Raw genomic sequence first — 22,701 nt, 5'->3', positions numbered from 1 at the left:
AAACTGAAAAAAGCTTCTCGGTTCCAATACTGTTTCCGAAAACCAATTTCCGGGCTCGCCCCAACATGTGAAGTGAAAAATTTTTGCTTTAATTTCAGAGAGAAACAAAAATTTTGCTAGTATATACCAGAAAATTGTAGCCTTCTATAAGTTTTATAATGTCTATTTATAAATATATTTTTCTCTATGTTGCTTTTTTGGGTAAGCATACATACACTCTCTTAACTGTCTACTTACTACCAGATGTTCTTTGACACTTCTGGTATGGTGTGCACATGATTGTACTCGCTGATCTTAGCTAAAAGGTTTAAGAAAAAAAAACCAACATGTAATCATAATTAACAATACTTTATTATTTACAAAAATAACAACAACATACCAAATGAAACGCGATCGGAATTTTTCTTTCACTTAAATTCACAACTTGCATTGAACAAAGATTTTTTACAAATCTTAACGTCAACTATCTTTATACATTATCTGTACAAATGTAGGGAATTTTAAGAAAATGAGAACGATATTCAGACATGTGACGCATGTTTCATACTATCGGTACAATGTGAAGGGTACTAGTTTTCAAATAGATTTTGATACATTTATGTATAACTTGTTATTATGAATTAGTGTTAACCAGAGTGTTTGTGGTTAGTGCAGGAAAATTTTATATTATATAAGTTCTATTAATTTATTTATTTTAAAATTTGGATAGGACTCCCCGAACAAAATGATTTTACTAACCAGGCGATGTAAAACTTGTTCTATGCACAAATTTAATTGTTTATTTATTTTCTGAAAAAAAAATATAATGACGGAATTCTTCTGAAATCTACAAATTGTGAATCCGTAATAACTTGATAATAATGGACTGCAAATAGTCTCTTAAGCAACTGACTAGTCAAAACAAAGTAACTTTGCCGTGGCTACTAGGGCATAAAGGAATTTTTAGTAATAAGTCTGCTACAGTAAAAGCTTCTTCTTCTTTTTTCAAGTGCCTTGTTCGGTCTCCGAGACGTTGGCGATCACTGTAAGACTTGTTTTATTTTTGCCATATGCTGTATATAAAAGCATATAAAAGCTGTTCAGTACTTCTTATGCCTGTCCATTCTTGAACGTTTCAGAGCCTCGATGGCCCTTGATTTTACCCAAAAGTATTAGATGTAGTAAGTGGTATTTTTCTCCTCTCAGTACGTGCCCCAGATACGTTATTTTTCTGCACTGTATTGTGGTCAATAATCTTCTCTGAGTATTAGCCCTTTGTAGAACATCTGTGTTATATACATGTTCTACTCATGAGATCCGAAGCACTCTATGTGTGGCCACATCTATACTACATTGTTTTTGCTATTTTTGCTGATTTGTTGTCTTAGTTTCAAGTTAAGATTATCATCCCATAAGAATGGTCCCTATTTTGTTCAATGTTGCTTTCGCTATTTCAATTCTACTTTTATTCTCAGATTCTGGGTCTAGGTCTTGCGCAATAATGCTTCTTAGGTATTTAAATCTTTCAACGTTTTCTATTTGTACTCCATTGAATTATTACGTGATGTTATTATTTCTTGTTCGACTAAATTTCATAAACTTAATTTTAGTTACGATTATGTTCAACCAAAGTCCTGTTCCTTTTGCATTAATACTGTTTAGAGAAGCTCTTAAAGTCTACTGTAGTCTATTGCTTCCTGAGATATCAGAATATAAGTTGTATAGCAGAGGCGAATGTACACAACTCTGTCGAGCCAAAAAATTATTTTATCGGATCGGAACCATTCTGCGGTATACAAAAAAGCCGCATCGCAAAAGATAGAATATAGCGTAGCTTACTGAGAAAATATTTAAGGCCAAAGGTAAGAAAATAATCTTTTCCAATCTTCTACATATTATGTAAATAGTTTTAAAGCTTCAGAAAACTGGCGTAGTTCACGAAATGTTAAGTAATTTGCGGAGGATCCACATCTCGAATACTTCATTGTAGTTCAATGGTAATTTTTCGTAACTAAGTATAGCATTTGTTAACCCGTATTGTTACATTATTACTTTTCTAAGTGTAGCAAATGTTATTCTATCAATATTCTAATGCTAACCTCACAGCCAAATTCGTTATTAATATTATAGCCTTTGAAGGTTGTTCTACTCTTTTGTTAAAGTTAGTAACCACAGTATGTCTATCGAGACTCTGTGGCTTCAGCGTTATTAAATTTTTTTTTATAACTTTATCTGATTACTTATTTCATTTATTTATTTCTAAGTTTAATTTCAACCTTCAAGATTGCTGCCTACTAGAGATGTATCTCTCCTGAGGTGACGTTTCGCGGAAGTCATTTCGATGTAGACATTTTTAAATTAATATAATCGATCATGATAAATTCCACTCTCAGGTGGTTCTGGTGGTACTTATAAATTAAAATAATTATATGTACATAAAGGCATGAAAGCATTAGTTGTTTGAATACGAAAATTTGCTTTTTTGGAGAGGATCGAACTACGCGTGAAGCACGATAGTTGATATACCAGAACATCGCATAGACGTCAAGCCATAGTTAGTGGCAGGGATATAATGATCCTGAGACTTACTAACATTTCTTCTGCTGCTCTTAGGAAATAATAATTCCTAACTTCGTCCTAAGACCCCCAAACCAGCTTATCTTCACATGATACTGGCTCTGAACTATTCCCATGATTTCAGTTATTTGCAATCAAAAAATAGGGCATAAACTACTTTCTATTCATATATAACAAGCTTAACACCAAATAATTTAAAAATTAAAAATCAAAGAGTTATGCTTCTAAAGTGGTTTAGAGTATGGTTTAAAAATTATATCTTTTGATCAAAAACCATATAAATTGAAAAATAATCTTATAATTTTATAGACTATTGTACATCTGGTAGTGAACATGAAATATTTCTGGAGGATTGTGCAGTAAAAAAATAAAATGAGACAAAAGCCTATGAATTTATATAATAGGTATTACAAATTGGTGAAAGAAATAAGGTATGTGCTATTTAAGGGAACAAGAATATTGAACCGATATCAAAAGAATTTAAGTTATAAAACAAAACTTCAAAAATAACAAAAAAACCTGAATGTCTCAAAAAATTAAGCGCAATAGTTGTCAAAATTCTAAATATAAGACAAGAAACGATACAAAAACAAACGTACAGATGAAATTTGAAACAAGACGAAATGCCTAAGGCCTGATTTAAATCTTTCCAATGTCAAATTGACAATAAAAAGGAATAAAGAAGTATTTCTGCGAGGGATGAATTACTTTGTTTTTGTTATAAGATCGGTAAAAAAATTAAAGTAAAATTTGAAGATCGGCAAAAATTCGTTTACAAAACAATTTATATAGTTTTTCTCAAGAGTTATCTTCTACTATTGCCTATTACCTTCTATTTAAATCTACCAATAGTATCAAGGTTCTCATGTTCTTAATATTTACCCAAACTTCACTAGTCTTTCATCGAACGTCATGTCATGTCTTCTTAATTCACTTCCAGCATACTTTGAGCTCGATTTTCGAAAATTCTTTCGAAAAAACGTAACGCAGGATTGGGTGAGGGGTGTGGTGTCTGAACCAAAGAATGGAAAGTCTAGGGAACGCTCCTTTTTCGAAAAAATATTGCACGTCCCTGTATCGCCCGGCTATAACGGTTCAACTGAAATAAAAAAAAATAAACTTAATTTTGTGAAAAATAAACATAATGGTTAAATCAAACATATAATGCCAATTGGTAAATAAGAATTTTTATAGATACTGAATACATAAATTAGTGGTAATTTATTGTAGCAAAAGAATTAAGGAAAAAGTTTAATCAGCAATTAGAAATCTTTACTTAATAAAGAAAGCTACTCGTTTCCAATTTTTTAATTGGACATTTTGTAATCTGGTTATTTAATCTTAAAATAACTTTACGTTATTTAAATTTACTCTAGTTCTCTGTCAAAATAATTCATTGAATTCACGAGAGCCTCTGATCAGATACAGTAATATCTGATGCGAAAAGTATTTAGATCGGATATAAAAACATATTTTGTACATCAATTTTTGAATGTGAGACTACCATGTCCAGTACTGTTATCATTACCTAGTTCTCGTATATTTTTTGAAACTGTTATTACCCCATCACCTGAAGTATTCCTATTAAGACGGTCGCCAGTATATTATCTGCTTATTCCTTCTCTCATGATTTTATTCACAGATACGCTCTATTAAGTTCTACCACTTGCTTTGCTTTTATTGATTTCTTTCATTAAAAACCTAGTTTTACTAATAAACTGTATACTTCCATTAATCTTTGCACCTTTTACGTGTTAACTTTGTCAAAAAGGATTAATTCGTAATATAATCGGCAGAGTTTTCTTGAAAATGAATTATTTTTGAGATTTAATATTAGACGAGCACAAAAGTAAATAAAAAAGATCTTTTTTTGTTTTCTGCTCTGATCTATTAGTTCGATTTTATCTCCTAAATCTTAAAAAAACGATGGTTTAGTACCAGCAGAGCAGAAAAGTAAAAAGGCAAGAAATTCATCGGAACTTCAGTCATCTATTTTTCGGATTTTATAAAAACTTTTAATAAAACAACAATTCTTGATCCACTGCCTAGTCTAATTATTTAAATTTTTTTTTCTTAATCGACAATTTAACAACGTAGAAGCAACGTATTAGCAACGTAGAAAAGCAAATCGGTTAGACCAACGGGCAGACTGCTTTTTCACAATAGCTTCAAAATTTGTAGTATTTAAAAATTAGCATCTGGAAACAGAAAAGCACAGAGGTAAATTCACAGGTAACTTTGATTTTACAAAATTTCTTAAATATTGACCATTTGAGATGAGTACACACATATACATCTTAAATCTTAGAAATTTAATGTCAGGAAAGCAGAAAAGTAAACATGTAAACTCAATCAGCGAACTATCGCTTTTACACTAGTGTCAGGAGAGAAGAATAGCAAAGAGTTATCTACTATATTTATTGGGCGTAAATCCATTTCGGAATTCGGAAGTCGTTCTCAAAAAGCAAAAGTAAGTATTTTCAATTAAAATTGTGCTTTATTACCACTAAATACGGTCGATAACATTGAAATTCCACAAGAAAATAAAAGAATAATAAAAGAAGATAGTTAATAATTAATTTGGACAATTATTGTCCATCGATAACCCTGATTTTATAAAACCTCTTATATATCGACAATATCTGACATTTGTAACGACGTCGCCGTCAGCGCTTACCAAGATCTGATCCTCCCTCTCTACATGCCTACACTCCCACCAACAATCTACCACTACCATCGATGCGCGCTGGAGATAGAACACCGCCAAACATAAAACGCTGTAACCCACGCTAGAGAACTGAGTTCGATCTAGTATTTATCTGGTAAGAGCTCCTACCCCCGTCTCTGATCCCCGCCTGAGATCGAGTATTGATAGATCGCTTCTGTTCCCCGTCTGTGTCGAGCATTGATCGACCGGCTCCGACCCACCTCTAACCAAGGCTAAGTAATGATTACTTGTTCCACGGTTTTTGGGTATTGATCAAAGACCGTACTTTGACTCATCCACCATGACTGCTATCCACGTCGAATAGCAGCCTCGTTGATTTTATTTACAAGACAATTTCGCCTTTTTATTATTATTGTAAATATTATTTACGTCATTTTATTTTTGTTATTTATTTAAATATTTTATTTGAGCTTGCGTTTTACTTAGACTGGTGTCTAATAGATCTACTCGTGTGTTCCGGTGTTCTGGAGTTAAAGAGAGGACCCAGTGTGGTCGGTATGAAAACAGGCCAAAACTTCTCATTCGTCGGTAAACACTTCGCGCGCACGGTCTTCCGTGTTTTGCAAACCATTCATTTGCAATGGAGCTGGTAGTGGAGAAACGGTCTCTTAAGGCCAATAATCTTAGGCGGCGATCTTCACGGTCTGTTGTTCTACGGCGGCGTCCAGTGCCCCTTGCCCCTTGTCTCAAGCCATGCCTGACAACACCTAACCACGGTGTCTACACTTCTTTGCACTCTAACTGCAACTTCCCGAAAAGAAAGTTCAGCTTCCCGAAGTCCCATTATACGGCCCCTATCAAACTCACTAAGTTTACGAAATCGTACAGGTCTCCGTACTCTAGGCATCGTAACCAATCGTAAAGAATGTTAAGAACACAATTCGCCACATTTGGATCTTTACTGCGGCTGAAATATTCATTTTTAGCTTGTTAGTGAATTTAAAAACAAAAAGTATAAAAACCGGAATCTCCAACTGATAAGGCTAAAAACCTTAGCACTTGTTTTTTTAAGTAAGATAAATAAATTACACCAAATTTTATTGAAATAAAATCATTTAAACTGGGTGTTCGGATTTCTATGTCACTTAGTATACATACTTAAGAAAGAACTGCGTCCAGTGTGAAGTTATGTAGTCCAGTTATCGGTGTGTTCCAGCAAACAAAACACTTACTATACTTTGAGTGATCCAATGAATCAAAATTTATAGTGTAGAGTGTAAGTGACCTTGTACCTAACATAAATACTAAATTCTCATCAAAGCAGACTTAAAAATCACGTCAACATTGCACGTAAAGATTCTTAACGTGCATAATATTAGTAGAAGACACAAACGAATAAAACAGTTAGTGGAAAATAAGGTAATCTTAATTTTTTTTTAATATATTACGACACATGAAAAGTAATCGTTAGTTGTGTAACTAGTTTTAATTAAATCGGTTGGTAAACCTAATAAAAAATTACTCTGCTTAATATAAATGCGGTTAAATAGAAAATTGAAGCAGAAAGTAATTAGTAGTTTTATTGAGAAAACAATAAAGACAAAGAAACAATGGTGCAATATATAATTTTAACAAAGATGTTGAAAGTAATAGCCTCAAGTGTTCAATTACCTTTCCTTAATAATTTCACTTTAAAAGTCTTCACAACAAGTTACTTTAATAAAAGCAAGAGGAAAGGAAACAGTGCATCGAGGAGTACACAATATTTATCTTCTGCAAATGTTCACCGTCGGCATCAAATTTAATTACATTCGTAATGAAATGCTATCTCACATTCTGATCTAGCACTAATGAAATATTTTGCATCTAAACAAAATGAGTAATTATTCTCATGGAAATTAAATTACTTTTCAGTTATTTTAATTGCTACGAAAAGTGAATGTTTATACAGTACTTTAAACTCATTAAATTCGAAGATATTAAAATGGATCTGAAAACTTTACGGGGGACACCTTTACAACCGTTTTAATTTTTAATTAAAAAACTTTCTTATTACACTACAACCATAATAAGAGCAACAAAAATAACGTTGGGAGGGAAAATATACCAAGAAAAATAATTAACAACAATAATAGACTATAAAGTAAAATCAGAATAGAGCGCCGAACCTTGAAAATGTTGAGTAAGAGTAAAAAAGTAAAAGTATTGGACTGTTAGATCTGCTAGATAAAGAAACAAAATGGAGACCATAAAGAACAAAACAACTATTTAAATAAGGCAAATTATGGTATAATATGGAACATCAAATATAAGAACATATCCAGAAGCATCTTGTAAAACTCTATGATGTTTAACACACGCTTTGTCGTGTGGTCAGTGAAGAACATGTAATTCGTCAATAATAAGAACCCCACATATATTATTGTCAAATGGTATATCTGAGCAGAGCCGTAAGTAGCCGTCCAACTGTGTCCAGCCTCACCAAACTAAAACAAACGAATATATTAAAAAATCTCGTACAAACCCTTTGTTTTAGCAATATTCTATCATGCTTCCGAAATCTAGATTATTAGAATAGCAAGTAGGAACGTGTTTTTGGTTCAATTACTTTAAAAAGTTCTAAAAATAAACGCATCAGTTCTTGAAGAAGCTAACAACCCAAGTCTATTAATTCGTATTCGGGACAGTGTGTGAATGTGTGTTTTGAGTGCCTGTGTGTGTGCGTGTTTATGCTTGTGTGTGCAGATGTATGCGTGTGTTTGTGTGTATGTCTGTATATGTATGTCTGTGTGGTGTGCAGTTGGTGTTTGTGTTTGCCTGTACGTATGCCCGTGGATGTAGGTGTCCGTGTAAGTATGTGCGTGGATGTGCATGTATGTGCGTATTTGTTGGTGTTTGTATGTGTGTATGTGATTGAGTGCGTAAACTTGAGTGCGTTAGCCTGAGTGTGTGTTTGAGTGCGTATGTATGAGTGCGTATGCGTGTTTGTGCGCGAGTGTGTGTGTATGTGTGTGTTAGTGTACGTGTTCGTGTGCGTGTTCGTGTTAATTTTGGTATACGTGTGAGTTTGACTGTGCGTGTGGGTGTGCGTGTGAATGTACGTGTGAGTGTGCGTGTGGATTTTCGTGTATGTGTGCGTGGACATGTGAATTTTTTTAAATGATATATGACATAATATGTTAGATCTAACCTCAATTAAGTCATTATTATCAGACATTATCATTAGTCATTATCATCAGCCATTACCATCAGTCATTATCATTAGTTTTATCATCAGTCATTATCATGATAGAATTTCAGTCTGTAGCGTTGTCAATGAGACAATATAACACGAAAAATATAAATGTTGTAAGCACTATACTGTCCTCTACAATTTTCAAAAAAGGAAAACTATATATGTCTTAGGAACAAAGATTAATTATTGGAGTCAACTTCAATGCAAAATATGTTTACTACATCTTTAAAACAAAATAAAAAGGTCTGTTTCGAAATCTTCTGGAATTTAATAGAGTAATTAGGAGGTTAGGATTAGGAGCTCAGGCATTTAATAAAGTAACATGAAGTATCACTGTAAAAAACTCAAATCTAGGAAATGCAGTGTAATCTAGGAAATACATGGTTATTTTTGCTGATTATATACATATTGTTACAAGCAGGAAAAGCACTGAATAAAAACATAAGGGAACTAGCAAAAGCTGCTAATCGAACGGAAAAAATTAGTCTAAAACAAAATCTGTAGTATGTATTAGATGACGAAAACTTCGAACATGATAAAGAAGTAAAAATCCTTATCAATGAAAGCCAAAGATAGGTAAAAACGACATGGGCATAATAAACGAAATAAAAATAATTTTCCTGTTACCAAGAGACGAAATTAAAAGAATAAAAGGCGAAAGAACTGGGCGATGGATACAAATTGTGGTATATATAGATATAATAAGTGATCTTCAGTGATCGTTAGTGATCGTTAGATCACTAACTAACGATCACTTACAAACCATCAGAACACTGGTAGAAAAAACCGCAGAATATAATGTACTTTCACAAGGCTTTCGATACTATTGAAACTTGGTTCTTTTTGTCAGCACTGAGGGATGCTCGAATAGACTCACGGTAACTAGACTACACTTATTAAAAACATTTATGAACAGGCCACATTCCACATCAAAATCAATGACGACGAAAAAAACTCAAAAAATGCGCCTTGTTAAAGGTATTGGACAAGGTGATACTATTTCACCAAAGCTTTTAACCTTATCATTGGAAAATGTATTCAAACAGCTCGACTGAGAGCAAAAAGGTCTAAACATTGATGGTGTACGTCTGAGTCATTTAAGGTTTGCGGACGACATAGTATTATTTAGTACAGAATCAAGGAAATGGAGCAAATGCTCAAGGAATTAAATCAGCAGTCAAATAAAATAGGTCTTAAAATGAACCTTCCGAAAACAAAAATAATGAGTAATTTACAAACTAATATTGTTATTGACAACGTCAGTCTTGAAAATGTAGACCACTTATATATCTTGGATATACCATTAAAATCGGCAAAGAAAACCAAATAGCCGAAATAAAAAGACGCATACAATTGTCTTGGGTAGCTTTCGGCAAGTTAAGCTTTATCTTGAAAAATAAAGATATACCAATGTGTCTAAAACGTAGAGTTTATGACAAATGTATCTTGCCTGTAACTACATATGGACTGGAGACCGAAGAAAACCTTAGAGTAGCTCAGTACAACCCAAAGAGCGATGGAGAGGGCCATGCTAGGGATTAGTTTGAGTGACAGGATTCGAAATATCGACATTCGTGAAAGAACAAAGATTACTGATGTCGCAGAACGTATAGCAAGGCTCAAGTGGCAATGGGTCGGACATGTTGTCGGAGATAATCCCGAAAAATGGACACAGAGATTAATAAACTGAAGACCAAGAGAGAACAGGCAAGGAGTAGGCAGAGCACAGAAGAGGTGGGCAGATGATATTAAACAAGTCGCGGACAAGCAGTGGATGAGAATTGCCAAGAGTAGAGATTAATGGAAGCAAATGGAAGGGGCCTATGTCCAGCAGTGGACGAATACAGGCTGATGAAGAAAGAAGAAGAAGAAGATAGATATAATAGGCAACACCACTCTAAATAATTACTTTAATAACATCATTATCACCATTGGTTCCACAACCCGTGATGGATCTTGACCTGCTTCCTTATTCCTCCATTCCGACCTTTTATGTGTTTTGTTTTCCTGTTTGGTTCTCTTAAAACGCTTGTTCCACTTATTCAATGTACCTGAGCAGGTGTCTCCGACCTGGTCCTCTTTATCTTGGAATCTGTTTAGATAGCTTACTGGGTATTTCGTTTTGATGCCACATGAGCCAGCTGCGTAGAATTTAAAGTTATATCGTCTGTGCCAGACATTGGTTTTCTTAGCGCCTCTTATATGTGCCTCTACATTTGACACTTTGTTATATGTAATAAGTATCGCATCTCAGCTGTTTAATTAGTCCAATATGTCTGAATTCCTATTGTAAGTGGCAGATAACTTAAAGACAAAGGAAGTTTTATATTTCCTTGCTGTTTCAAATAGGATTAGATATACTATACCACAATGTATGAACTATACTATTAGAATAATGGAAAACAAAATTATGAAACCATGTCTAAAAAGCCATCTAATATTAAGAAAAACACAACTAAATGCAGTTAAAGTTTAGTATAAGATGAAGAAAACTTATTATATAGCGAAAAAAGTTATTATGGGACATAAAAGGCTTACATTTTATTGTAAATGTTTAAAAACTCGTCTATCGCAACCGAGCAATTAATTAAGAAACAATTAATTAACTACTACATAACAACATTAAATCGATTGATCTAATTGGTTCGCAAAAAGGAACAGAACAAAACAAAACATTCTTTGTAGTATTCCGCTTGGCAAAACTATTTAATTAAAGTAGAAATGCAGAAAATACAGCAAACAATCGAGCAAAATAAATAAATCTTCCTATCTAATTAGATAATTAAAAAGATCCAACGGTTGTTCGGCTCGACTATTATCAAGGTTTAATTATATACGTACAGGGTCGACCAATAAAGTTAATAATATAAACTAATAGGACAATTTGTGACAACTAGTTTTAAGATAGATCTATAAAAGAGGTATTTAATGTATTTAAAAAGTTCACAACGGGTACTGTAGATCTAAAGCACAAAATAACTTCCATTTCGTCAGGTTGATAAAGGTTTTTATTGTAATTCTGAAAAATGTCTCCTTTATCATGTTCAACCAGCCTTTTTGGTATTTTTCAGTAAATAACATTAATTGTCTTTAAATCGTAGTGCTTTTCCAACTTTCTCGAAACATCTTGACCTCGGCTTCATCATCCACTTGCTCTTACAATGGATTTCCTACTTAAAACTATCTTTTACTTTCATCTCTCTTACGGTATAGATATATATATATATATATATATATATATATATATATAAGAATAAGAAAAAAGAAGTACTTGTGACTCGTTTGGAACAAATATATAACTGTTTTGGATGGGTTGGAGTCAATAATAGGGCTATTGGTTAACTATTTTTTTATTCTCGAGCTTTCAATTGTGTTTACAATTATTATCAAGAGCTAAAAAAGACAAAATACTTACAAGGTTGAACTAAAAAGAAAAAACAATTTTTGTTAACTTACCAAATAAAAATTAGTTTGGTAAGTAAAAATCACTGTTTACATGTTCAAAATATTTAATATAAAAATGTTTTGATCTAACAAATGTTTCTCCGAAAATTTCTATAATTTTGAAAACATTTTTTTTTTAATATAAAAATAATTGAATTTATAAATAAGTTCAAATAGCAACCAATTACAAATAGCCTCAATGTCATAAATGCCAACATAAAATTTTTATTTTTGACAATTATATTGCCAAAAGTAAAACTTCGTTTAAACATTCTTTTTTGTTTAGTAACAAAAAGAAGAAGATTTATTCACCCTTGACAGATGTCTGAAAGAATGTGACAGATATATGGAGAATTAAATATGACATTTTACAAGTTTTATATATAAATCATAAAGAAAGAATATAATTATAAATTTTACTTAAATTTTGAATTTCAGATCTTTTGTTTAAACTCTTATCATTTTTGCTAATACAAACCATTTCCAAAAAAGTCCTTTTAAATTTATTACTTTCACTACATAAAATTTTAATGTTATCAAAATCCATAATATGGTCTTTATCTTTAATAATCCATAATTTAATTTATATTTTTAGAATTAAAAAACCATCTTGTGTTTTGGCAGAACATGTAATCGATAAAGACCATATTATGGATTTTGATAACATTAAAATTTTATGTAGTGAAAGTAATAAATTTAAAAGGACTTTTTTGGAAATGGTTTGTATTAGCAAAAATGATAAGAGTTTAAACAAAAGATCTGAAATTCAAAATTTAAGTAAAATTTATAATTATATTCTTTCTTTATGATTTATATATAAAACTTGTAAAATGTCATATTTAATTCTCCATATATCTGTCACATTCTTTCAGACATCTGTCAAGGGTGAATAAATCTTCTTCTTTTTGTTACTAAACAAAAAAGAATGTTTAAACGAAGTTTTACTTTTGGCAATATAATTGTCAAAAATAAAAATTTTATGTTGGCATTTATGACATTGAGGCTATTTGTAATTGGTTGCTATTTGAACTTATTTATAAATTCAATTATTTTTATATTAAAAAAAAAAATGTTTTCAAAATTATAGAAATTTTCGGAGAAACATTTGTTAGATCAAAACATTTTTATATTAAATATTTTGAACATGTAAACAGTGATTTTTACTTACCAAACTAATTTTTATTTGGTAAGTTAACAAAAATTGTTTTTTCTTTTTAGTTCAACCTTGTAAGTATTTTGTCTTTTTTAGCTCTTGATAATAATTGTAAACACAATTGAAAGCTCGAGAATAAAAAAATAGTTAACCAATAGCCCTATTATTGACTCCAACCCATCCAAAACAGTTATATATTTATATATATATATATATATATATATATATATATATATATATATATATATATATATGATCTGAAATTGTATATAGAGAAAAATATATAGAGAAAAAGAAGAAGAAGACAAACAATTTGTAAAATTATGTTATAGTTATATTCTAGATATACGGTTTTAATTTTATAGTGTTGGTAGAAATCCGAAGAAATCCCGAAAATATAAACAGAAAGAAAGGATACTTCTATCACACATCTAGAACCAAATGTTACACTATGCCAAGAATCGCGGTAAAAGCAAACTCATTATACGAATGAAAATGACGATGCTTGATAAGGATTCTCCGGTAGTTGGTTTTCGACTCTGAATACGTAGATTACTTGAGTTATCATGACCAACAGCTTATCTTGTGACTAAACAAGCACCAGATAATCGAGATGTTATGGTTGTCCAAACAAGATAAGATCCAAAGCTAGAAAACAAATAATTGATAATTCTGACTCTAACCTGGGAGACTCCAATTTATTCTTTGGTAGTTTTTTTATATTCAGGGCTTTTTGTACTACTAATTCACTGATGGTTCTCTTTCGCCTATTCTTTTGGTCATAGAATATCTCATAGCATTCTGTGATTCTACCCAGCTCTTCTTTGCATTATTATTGTTCTAGTAAATATAGAAAAAATATTTCAAGTGACTAAACCCAGATGAAGAAGTAAGTTTAGAATAAATCAACTAACGAAGAAGAAATAAAATAAATTAATGAATTTTAAATTTCATTTATTTCTTTACCGATCTATTAGGTCACATTGAAATTCTAAAATTACCTCGTTAGTTAGTAGTGCAGATTATTAAGATATTGCTTTATTGATATCTCTTTTTTGTGGTTTCTTGAAAATAACCTGGCAGGCTTCTTTTCCTAACACAGAGTAAATAGAGAAATATATATGAAAGAGTAACCTAGACCGTTATCTCCAGTAAGTTTGTCTTTTCTTTTCCCATTCTTTCTTTGTCAAATAAGTTTGCGTTCTCTTATAAGTTTGCCTTTTCTTTTCTTATTATGTCTGTCTTTTGATATGCAAAAATTACCTCGTTAGTTAGTAGTGCAGATGATTCAAATATTGTCTCATTGATACTCTATAATACCTCTTTTTTGTAGTTTCTAGAAAATAACCTGATAGATGGCTTTTTTCCTAACCCAGAGTCAATAAAGAAAGGTATATGAAGGAGTAATCTAGGTTGATATCTCAAATAAAATTGTCTTTTCTTCCACTCTCCTAACCGTTATCAATCGTTTGAAATCATGCTGTCTACCATATTCGCTATGACGGCTTTTAATAGCAGCTATAAATAACTATGTAATCGATTTTCCGTACCATTGTTTTAAGTTTTAAGCAGTGTGGTTCTCCTACCACGTTTACATTAGACCTTTTCCTGTATGATAAGATAAAAAACTCATATTTTTCAGGGTGCCCGATAATGTGACGAAAGTATTCCAGTATTATTATATTATTTAGTTATATTGTTTAGTTTATCAGCTTATCTTCAGTACTCGTCTGTATATATCTCGAAGGTTTTTAAAGGTTTAAGAATAACTTCAGTTTGTGTCCACACTTCTACTCCATACAGCAATCCTAGAAAAATATACCAATATTTCATTCTAACTTGAAAATCATAAAAATTAGGTCGTAGCTGCAAAGCACGTTTCTCATTTTAACAAACATTGCTCAGGCTCGTTCTATTCGAATTTTGATTTCTGTGTTTGGATTCTAACATTTGTTACACCGTTACGGTCCAGATTCACGTGCTTCTTCTCCCTGTGTTCAATTCTTATACTTGCCACTCGATGCCAGTATAAATTTGTAATGTTATTAAATACTTATCATACAATCCAGCTATTTTTCAAAATGTTTGTTATGTCACACCAGGTCAAAATTCTTTATTTTAATTTATGTCTTGGCATTTATATACTGAACAAGGCTTCTCCCATTTCCAAGCCGTTTCTGAATCTTCTTCTTCTTCTTCCTTTTTGTATGTAGGCTTTAAAGCCTGTTTCTTCTTCAATATTAGCCTCCTAAATTGTTAAAATTATCGCACCATCTTTTTCTTGGTCTGTCAATACTTCTTCGTCCATTTGGTGACTTATCTCGTGCTATTCGTACTATCCTATCCTCTGCCATTCTACTAATATGTTCGTTCCACTCCTGTTTCCGTTTTGTCACCCATACATTTACATCTTCTCTATTGCATGCTCTTCGTATGTTTACGCTTCTCTCCCTACCCAACAGACATTTCCCTGATATTCGTCGAAGTATTTTCATCTCTGTTGTTTCTAGTAGTCGTCTCGTTTTAGATGTGTCAGGTCTTGTCTCCGCCGTGTATGTTAATAGAGGTCTAATTGCTGCTTTATAGATTCTTGTTTTTGTGTCTTGTCTTAGGTATTTGTTCTTCCAGATTGTGTCATTAAGAGATCCCGCTGCTTTACTTGCTTTTAAGCTTTGTTATCGTACTTCTTCTTCAACATCTCCGTAACTAGTTATGTATATTCCCAGATATCTAAACCTTGCTTCCTGCTTTATTATTTTTCCATCAATTTTGATTTTACATCGTAGTGGGTATTAGGATGTTATCATACATTCGGTTTTTTCTGCTAATATTGTCATAATATGATGTGTGTTAATCTTTGAAGCTCGGCTTCTGTCTCGGCGATTAATGCGGCATTGTCTGCATAACATAATATTTGGATTTCTTTGTTCACCATTCTGTAACCATAGCCTTTACGTATTGCTTGTATTATTTCGTCCATTATTATATTAAAGAGAAGTGGGCTTAATGAGTCACCCTTTCTGATTCCGCTTTATACTGGTATACACTGTGTTAGTTTTCCATTTATCTTTGCCTGTATTCGATTATGGAAGTAGATCTTTTCGATGGTTTGGATATTTATTGGTATGTTGCTTTTATGCACTAGGTGTAAGACGTCTTCGACTTGGATGCGATCGAAAGCATTTGTCAGGTCTATAAAACATAGATATGCTGGTTTATTGTACTCCATAGCTTTTTCTGTGATTTGTCTTAGTACTACTTAGTGTCTACGCAGGATCTTCCGGATCTAAATCCCTGTTGTTCATCTGATAAAGTTGTTATTTTATTGATTTTGTTGGTTAGGACTTTTGGGGTAAGCTTAAGTGCGGTGTTCAGTAGATTTCTTCTTCTTTAAGTTCCATCTTCTATCGAAGGTTGGAAATCATCATGGCTATGCGGACTCTGTTGACTGCCGCTCTAAAAAGTTCTACACTACTGCATTCAAACCATTCCCTTAAGTTCTTAAGCCAGGATATTCTTCGTCTTCCCACATTTCGCTTTCCTCGGATTTTGCCTTGCATAATAAGTTGTAATAATGCGTATTTTTGTAATTTTCTTCAGTAGATTTATACCTTTATAATTGTTGGGTTCTTCTTTATCTCCTTTCTTGAACATTGGTTTCATTATGCTGTTTCTTCATCGTGTCTGGTATCTTGCAGTGCAATATTAGTTTTTGTATAAGTTTTGTCATCTCTAGGATTATATTTTCTCCTCCGTGTTTTAGAAGCTCGTTGGTTATTCCGTCTGGTCCTGGTTCCTATTTTCCTGGTTTCTATTTTTGAGTGAGTTTATGGCTATCTCTACTTTCTGAAAACTAATTTCTATTTCGTGTCTTAATTCAGGTACGTTATTGTGTTGATTATTATTTTCCTTTCCTTTAAACAGTTCCATCAGGTATCTTTCACATTCGTTTCTTTGTATGTTATTTTAGTCCTTCAATTCTATTTCTTTTCGTTGGTTTCTTATGAATCTCTATATTTGATTTTGTCTACCGTAGAAGTTGCTTTCCATTCTTTTTGTAAATCCCGTTCATTTTTTGTTCTTCTTACCAACTGCTCTGTTTCATTTGGTATTCTTCTATAGGTGTCTCGGGACTCTGGAGTATTTAATGTTTTGTACTTCGTATAGTTTCTCTTTACATTTCTCTTTTTCCTCTTTTCTGAAACATGGTGTATTGTTGCTGTTTCTTCTATTCAGTATGACTTTGCGTTCTCCTAGAGCTTCTGCTGCTGCTTCTTTATTGACGTTTTTAATTCTCTCCCACCTCGCATTTATATCTTCGATGTCATCTATTCGTTTCAGCTGTATCTTCTGTGCTAGCCTCCTTTGGTACGTTTCTCTTGTAGAGTCGTTCCACAGTGAATCTGAATCTTAAATGAATATGATTAATTCTTCCTTCTAATATTCTGTATATTATACTGTGTATCTCCTGCAGAGAACGTGACTCACAAGACTTTGTTTGGCAATTACTGCATATATTGTAGTAAAAGACGAGTTTAGCTAATTATTTTTTAATATCCCGGTATCACAAACTAGGTATGTTAAACAGATCACTCAATACTTTAATCCACTTCCCCTTTTTCTCCTTTTTGCCAATTGTATTGCCGTTATAGCTTCCCTTTCTGTTATCGATATGTCTTTTTTATCTTTAATAATTCAAAAATGCAGATTTTTCCTCTATCGGTGCAGGCTCCGATAGAGGAAATCCTTTCCTCTATCATGCTTCTTCTCATAGTATTTTATTTAACTAAATTCTTTCTATAAAATTCTGTTTTCTTTATTTTATTTTTTGTCTGATTGTTGCCTTGATACTCGTCTATTTTGATTCAAATTTGTTTTTTTGGTTTGACTATCTAAAACTATAAACGTCACATGTTTGTTACTTTCCTTTAAATAATTATTTTATTTCAATTTCTTTCGATTTAATTCATTTATTAACTTTAAATTTTTTTTCTTTAAATATAGTTTACGCTGAACTCTTTGATCAACCTTCTATTTACTAAATATTCTGTCATAATCTAAATTCAAACCTTGATTTTCACTTCATATTCTAATTCCTTTACTCAGACCCCATTATGTTTTATGCCGTGAAACATACAATTTCTATGCTTACTTTAGTCGACAAAGTATATCTCTCAGCTCACTACTTCTTTTCTGCCGCCATGTGAGTTGTACTTACAACTTACAATTCTGTAAAAAAGGGAAATTGTCGTTCATCTATAAAAAGGCATTCGATTTAAAATTGACTTATATCGTTAAAAGTTCTCTGGGGTAAGTTTATATTTAAGATTTCACTTCTTTTTATACATCTCTAACCTCCAACACACGTGATTATTTTTAAAACATGCGCAGTTAGTATCTTTCATATAGTTTAACTAATTCATCTAGTAATAATTATATTCATTTTATCCTTGCCAATTTGTTATTTTTCATTTAATATTGTAATTATTTGTAATCTTCATATGGCAAGGAAATATTTAAAAAGGTATGATGGTGCTAACACAAGGTTTATTAGTTTAGTTCTTTTGGCCTAATTTATATCTTTCCTGCTCCCCTTGCTCGGGAGGGTACCTACTGTAGGGACCTACTGCAGTAGGTGGCCACTATTATGAAAACTAAACATATACCTGAAGTATAATTCCAACCAGCATCTGGAGCTAGCAACCGCACTAGCTGCATTCTACAATCCATCCAACCAGCATTTAAAATCACCAACAAGTAATCCTGTGCATCTACTTGAAGACAACAATATTTGCCATGAGTATCATTTTAAAATTTTGTAAAGCTGTAGGTAAGATTTGTTTTTTTTTAATTTAATATTAAAATGTCAATTTTATATTTTATTTATGTACAATAAATGTGATTAGTTACTATCTTAGTTGATTTGTCCCAGCCAAACTCATTTTTTAGATTTACTTTTAAGATAAGGCGTTCTTACATCTGAGAGACTGAGCTAGACGAGAACTAACAATTGGCTCCCAAAGAAAGTTGTGAGATTTATTGTTCTACATTGGCTTCCAAACTTTCGGAGGTAGTTATATTGTTACCCAAGATCTTGAAGTTACACATTGGCGCCCAACGCCTAAAACTTAGATCTTGAAGGTTACAAATTGACACCCACCTTTTCTGATGGGTCGTTTGATGATTACAACTACATTTGATCTTGTTTCCTGGACATTCTTTAATTAATATGTTTTACATTTTTTTCCAGTTTTTAACTAAGCTGTCCTCTTTATTTCGTGTATATTTTACTTTTCTTTTAGTATGCCATTTCTTGTTTTAAATATTTATTAAATATAAATACGTATAAATAAAAATATAATATAAATATATTGTAAAGTTTTGCTTTTTAATGCTTAAATATTTTTTAAAATCTTAATATTATCCACCCTATCAAAATATGGTAATATATTGGTATATCTCCGCTATGATAGATTTTTTATAGTTATTATTGAGTTTTACTTTTTGTTTATGCATAATAACTTGAAAAAATATGTTACTCAGGTAAACAGAATTGGCATTACAAAAAAATTAGTAATATGGAAAGGACTATGATCTGAGCCCTCAAAAGATTTTATACGACGCAATGCAAACAAAGGATTATCACCATTTTATTAAGTTATCAATTTAGATTTTTATTATTACAAATTAAAATTTGTGAATTTTGCCTATGAAATAAAATGTAAAATTTATGAAAAACCAATATTTTTGCTAGTTTGTTCCACCCCGTATACGGTCGGATCAATGGTATATCAATGCAGTTAATCCTACAACACGGCATTGTTAAAATACCGTCTACTGACATAATGAGCCACTCTTTGTATATATTTTATAGTCTTTCGCCATTTTTAGTCTTGCTCTGGATTCGAACAACGTAACCGCCTAATTAAGGGTTACAAAGCTTCTCAATATAATACAAGGTAATTGTTAACTATCTATAGAGAGTTTTAATTAATAATTAAACAGAGAACCGAGCCAAGTTAATTAAAGCAACTCGGTCAATTATTGATGGATAAATGAAAAAAGTATACGCGCACTGTGACGAGTGGAAGGCGTTTTGCTTTGTTTTAATTGGTTGAAAAAACAATAGAATTTTTGTTATTCAGAGTGGAGCATGTATGCATATATATTTTAACGTCATTAGCATTTAAAGAGGCGGTGCTAAATAGCTGTGATATATTTTTTAAACACATTAATAATATAATCGTTGGTCTACGTAGAAACCAACAAAATATCTATTTTATTTAATATATAATATATATATATATATATATATATATATATATATATATATATATATATATATATATATATATATATATACATGAGTTGGCCACTCTTGTATTTGGGGCAATATTTATTGGATTTTGTCAAAATTATAAAACATATCGATTTTTATTCCAAAGGGGACATATTTTAACGATATAAATTACATCAGTCATTTGTCGATCCCCTCCCTTTCAACATAAAAAAACTTTCATTTTAAATAGGGAATATAGTACATGTGGCACATCATTAGGCAGGTTTTTCTCATTAGAAAGCGGGAAATAATTTAGGTGTCATCTTACTGCCTTATTTGTATTTGTATTTTATTTGTTTATTCTAATTATTGATATTGCTATCTAATATATATATATTATTTATTGCTTTTGTATAGTATTTAACAACAATTTACACATTTAGCAATACTTGTGTTATTAAGTTCTTTTCAAGTGTCCATCCAGTTTCCAACTTAATTAAATGCTTTTTCTTACAAGAAGGATAGCCTTCAGAGCGTAGGCGCAAAATTTCGGGCCAATGCTTTTTAAATGCATTCATTTTTTTCGAATCCCGAGAAAACTAATAAGCATTTTTGAAAAATTTAAACGCAGAATGAAAGAATACATTATTACTGAGGGCCGAAAGTCCCTGAAAACTTCTATAATGTTTATTTTAATAAGTTACAGGGGTAAAAAAGAAGAGAAAATTTAGTGTGATTTCTAATTTCAAATATCTCATTCAAAAAATTTTTTTGTTTATTCTAAGGGACTTTCGGCCCTCGATAATAATATAATCTTTCATTCTGCGTTTATATTTTTTAAAAATATTTGTTAGTTTTCTCAGGATTCGAAAAAAATGAATACATTTAAAAAGCATTGGCCCCCAATTTTGCGCCTACGCTCTTAAAGGTTTACTTTTAGTTACTGGTTACAATGGAGGAGATAATCCACATCCTGTGGTTGGCGGCGCGTGCATAAGGTGTCATTTTCATCAAGCTGGCCCAATCTTACTCGGTTGGTTTTCACATTGGCCACGCCCGATGTCATTTGGTTTAGTATTACTCATGTCCTACAGTCGCAGTTCAAACCATTCGGTGTGTTTGATTTTGGAGAATATCAGGCTGGGACTTCGATGGGAATGCCACTGAGAAAACCTTTTCTGGATTTCAACCACAGGTAGTAGTGTGAATGCTCTTCCGCACCGAACATCGCGTATCTGTCGTTAAATGTCTGAAACGCTCGGTGTACGCCGTGATTCGTCTTCGCAGGTTCATTCAATCGCTTCCGACACACTAATATAATTTCTCTAGTGGCTTTGATTTTAAGCACTCTGTTGCTATTTCATGTTCCCTTTTTTAGTGTGTGCCGTACTGATCTACCCCAGACACAGCATGCATACTCGCTCGTGGAAAAGCTGAGAGCCTTGGCTGTAGATAGGAGAACGTTTGGTCGGGCACCCCATTTAGAGTTTGTTATTGAAGTAGGTTTTTACGGGATGCTACCTTCAGAGCAGTCTTTTGCCAATGTGTTTATAAGTATTAGTTCAGTTTTTTTTGCCTCTCTCGATATTAGGTGGAAAGAGCAGACTTGCATTTTGGTGAGGATAGGCTTTAGCGAGTTTTTGTAGTAACTTGTAAGGTTCCGATATTGCTTCCTCGAGACTGGTTTTGACCTTTTCGAAGGTCGAAAGGGCCAAAACAAGAACGTTAGCATACATGGAGGGCTCGGCGGTTTTAATGATTGGTTGGTTGTTAGTGTATACGTTAAACAGCATCGGTGATAACAGACCACCCTCCGCTAGGCCACTCTTCTGGTTCTACCAGCGGTTTTTTCTCCTCGAAAGAGACATAATCTCTTGTTTCCAATCACTGATTTTATGAAAATTGTGAATTTTTCATCTCCTATTAAAGGTCTGAAACTTAGAAGGACTAGTATGTGGCTGACTATGTCATAGACTGCGGTTAGAGATGCTCCAAACTCTGAAATATTATGGATTGGCACAATATAGGTGTGTTGCCGCAGCTGACAATATTTCGCCCAGACCAGTGGATAAAATGGACACGAAACAAAAAGAACTGATCCAGAAGAGGACTAACAAACGAGTGAGTCTTCAGAGTCTGCAAACTACAGGATTATATAGACAAGATTCTTTAATGGCAATTAACCACAATTCAAGTGGGAAATAAGTTTATTTTTAATTTTCAACGTTTCGATTTCCACTTCGTAACTACAAATTAAACAAATTATTTAGTGTTGTTATTTTGTAACATAAAAAAAATCTTATAATAATTTAATAATTTAATTCAGATGTATATAGAATACCTACATACACACACTATCAGATATC

The 22,701-nt window shown here is 32.2% G+C and overlaps 1 protein-coding gene across 2 annotated transcripts in view; it reads right to left on the bottom strand.

Moving 5' to 3' along the window:
- Nucleotides 1–329: 329 nt before the first annotated feature.
- LOC140447769 (LIM domain only protein 3) overlaps nt 330–22,701 on the bottom strand; it is a 1,475,576-nt gene continuing 1,453,204 nt past the window's right edge. For both annotated transcript variants that reach the window (XM_072540623.1, XM_072540622.1), the window contains one exon: nt 330–3,655. The gene's annotated coding sequence lies outside the window, so the exon portion shown is untranslated. The remainder of the gene's footprint in view (nt 3,656–22,701) is intronic.

Source organism: Diabrotica undecimpunctata, chromosome 8, assembly GCF_040954645.1.
Source record: "Diabrotica undecimpunctata isolate CICGRU chromosome 8, icDiaUnde3, whole genome shotgun sequence".
NCBI classification, from domain to species: domain Eukaryota; kingdom Metazoa; phylum Arthropoda; class Insecta; order Coleoptera; family Chrysomelidae; genus Diabrotica; species Diabrotica undecimpunctata.
The sequence above is the reverse complement of the archived record's forward strand: the minus strand, read 5'-3'. Positions and strand labels throughout refer to the sequence as shown.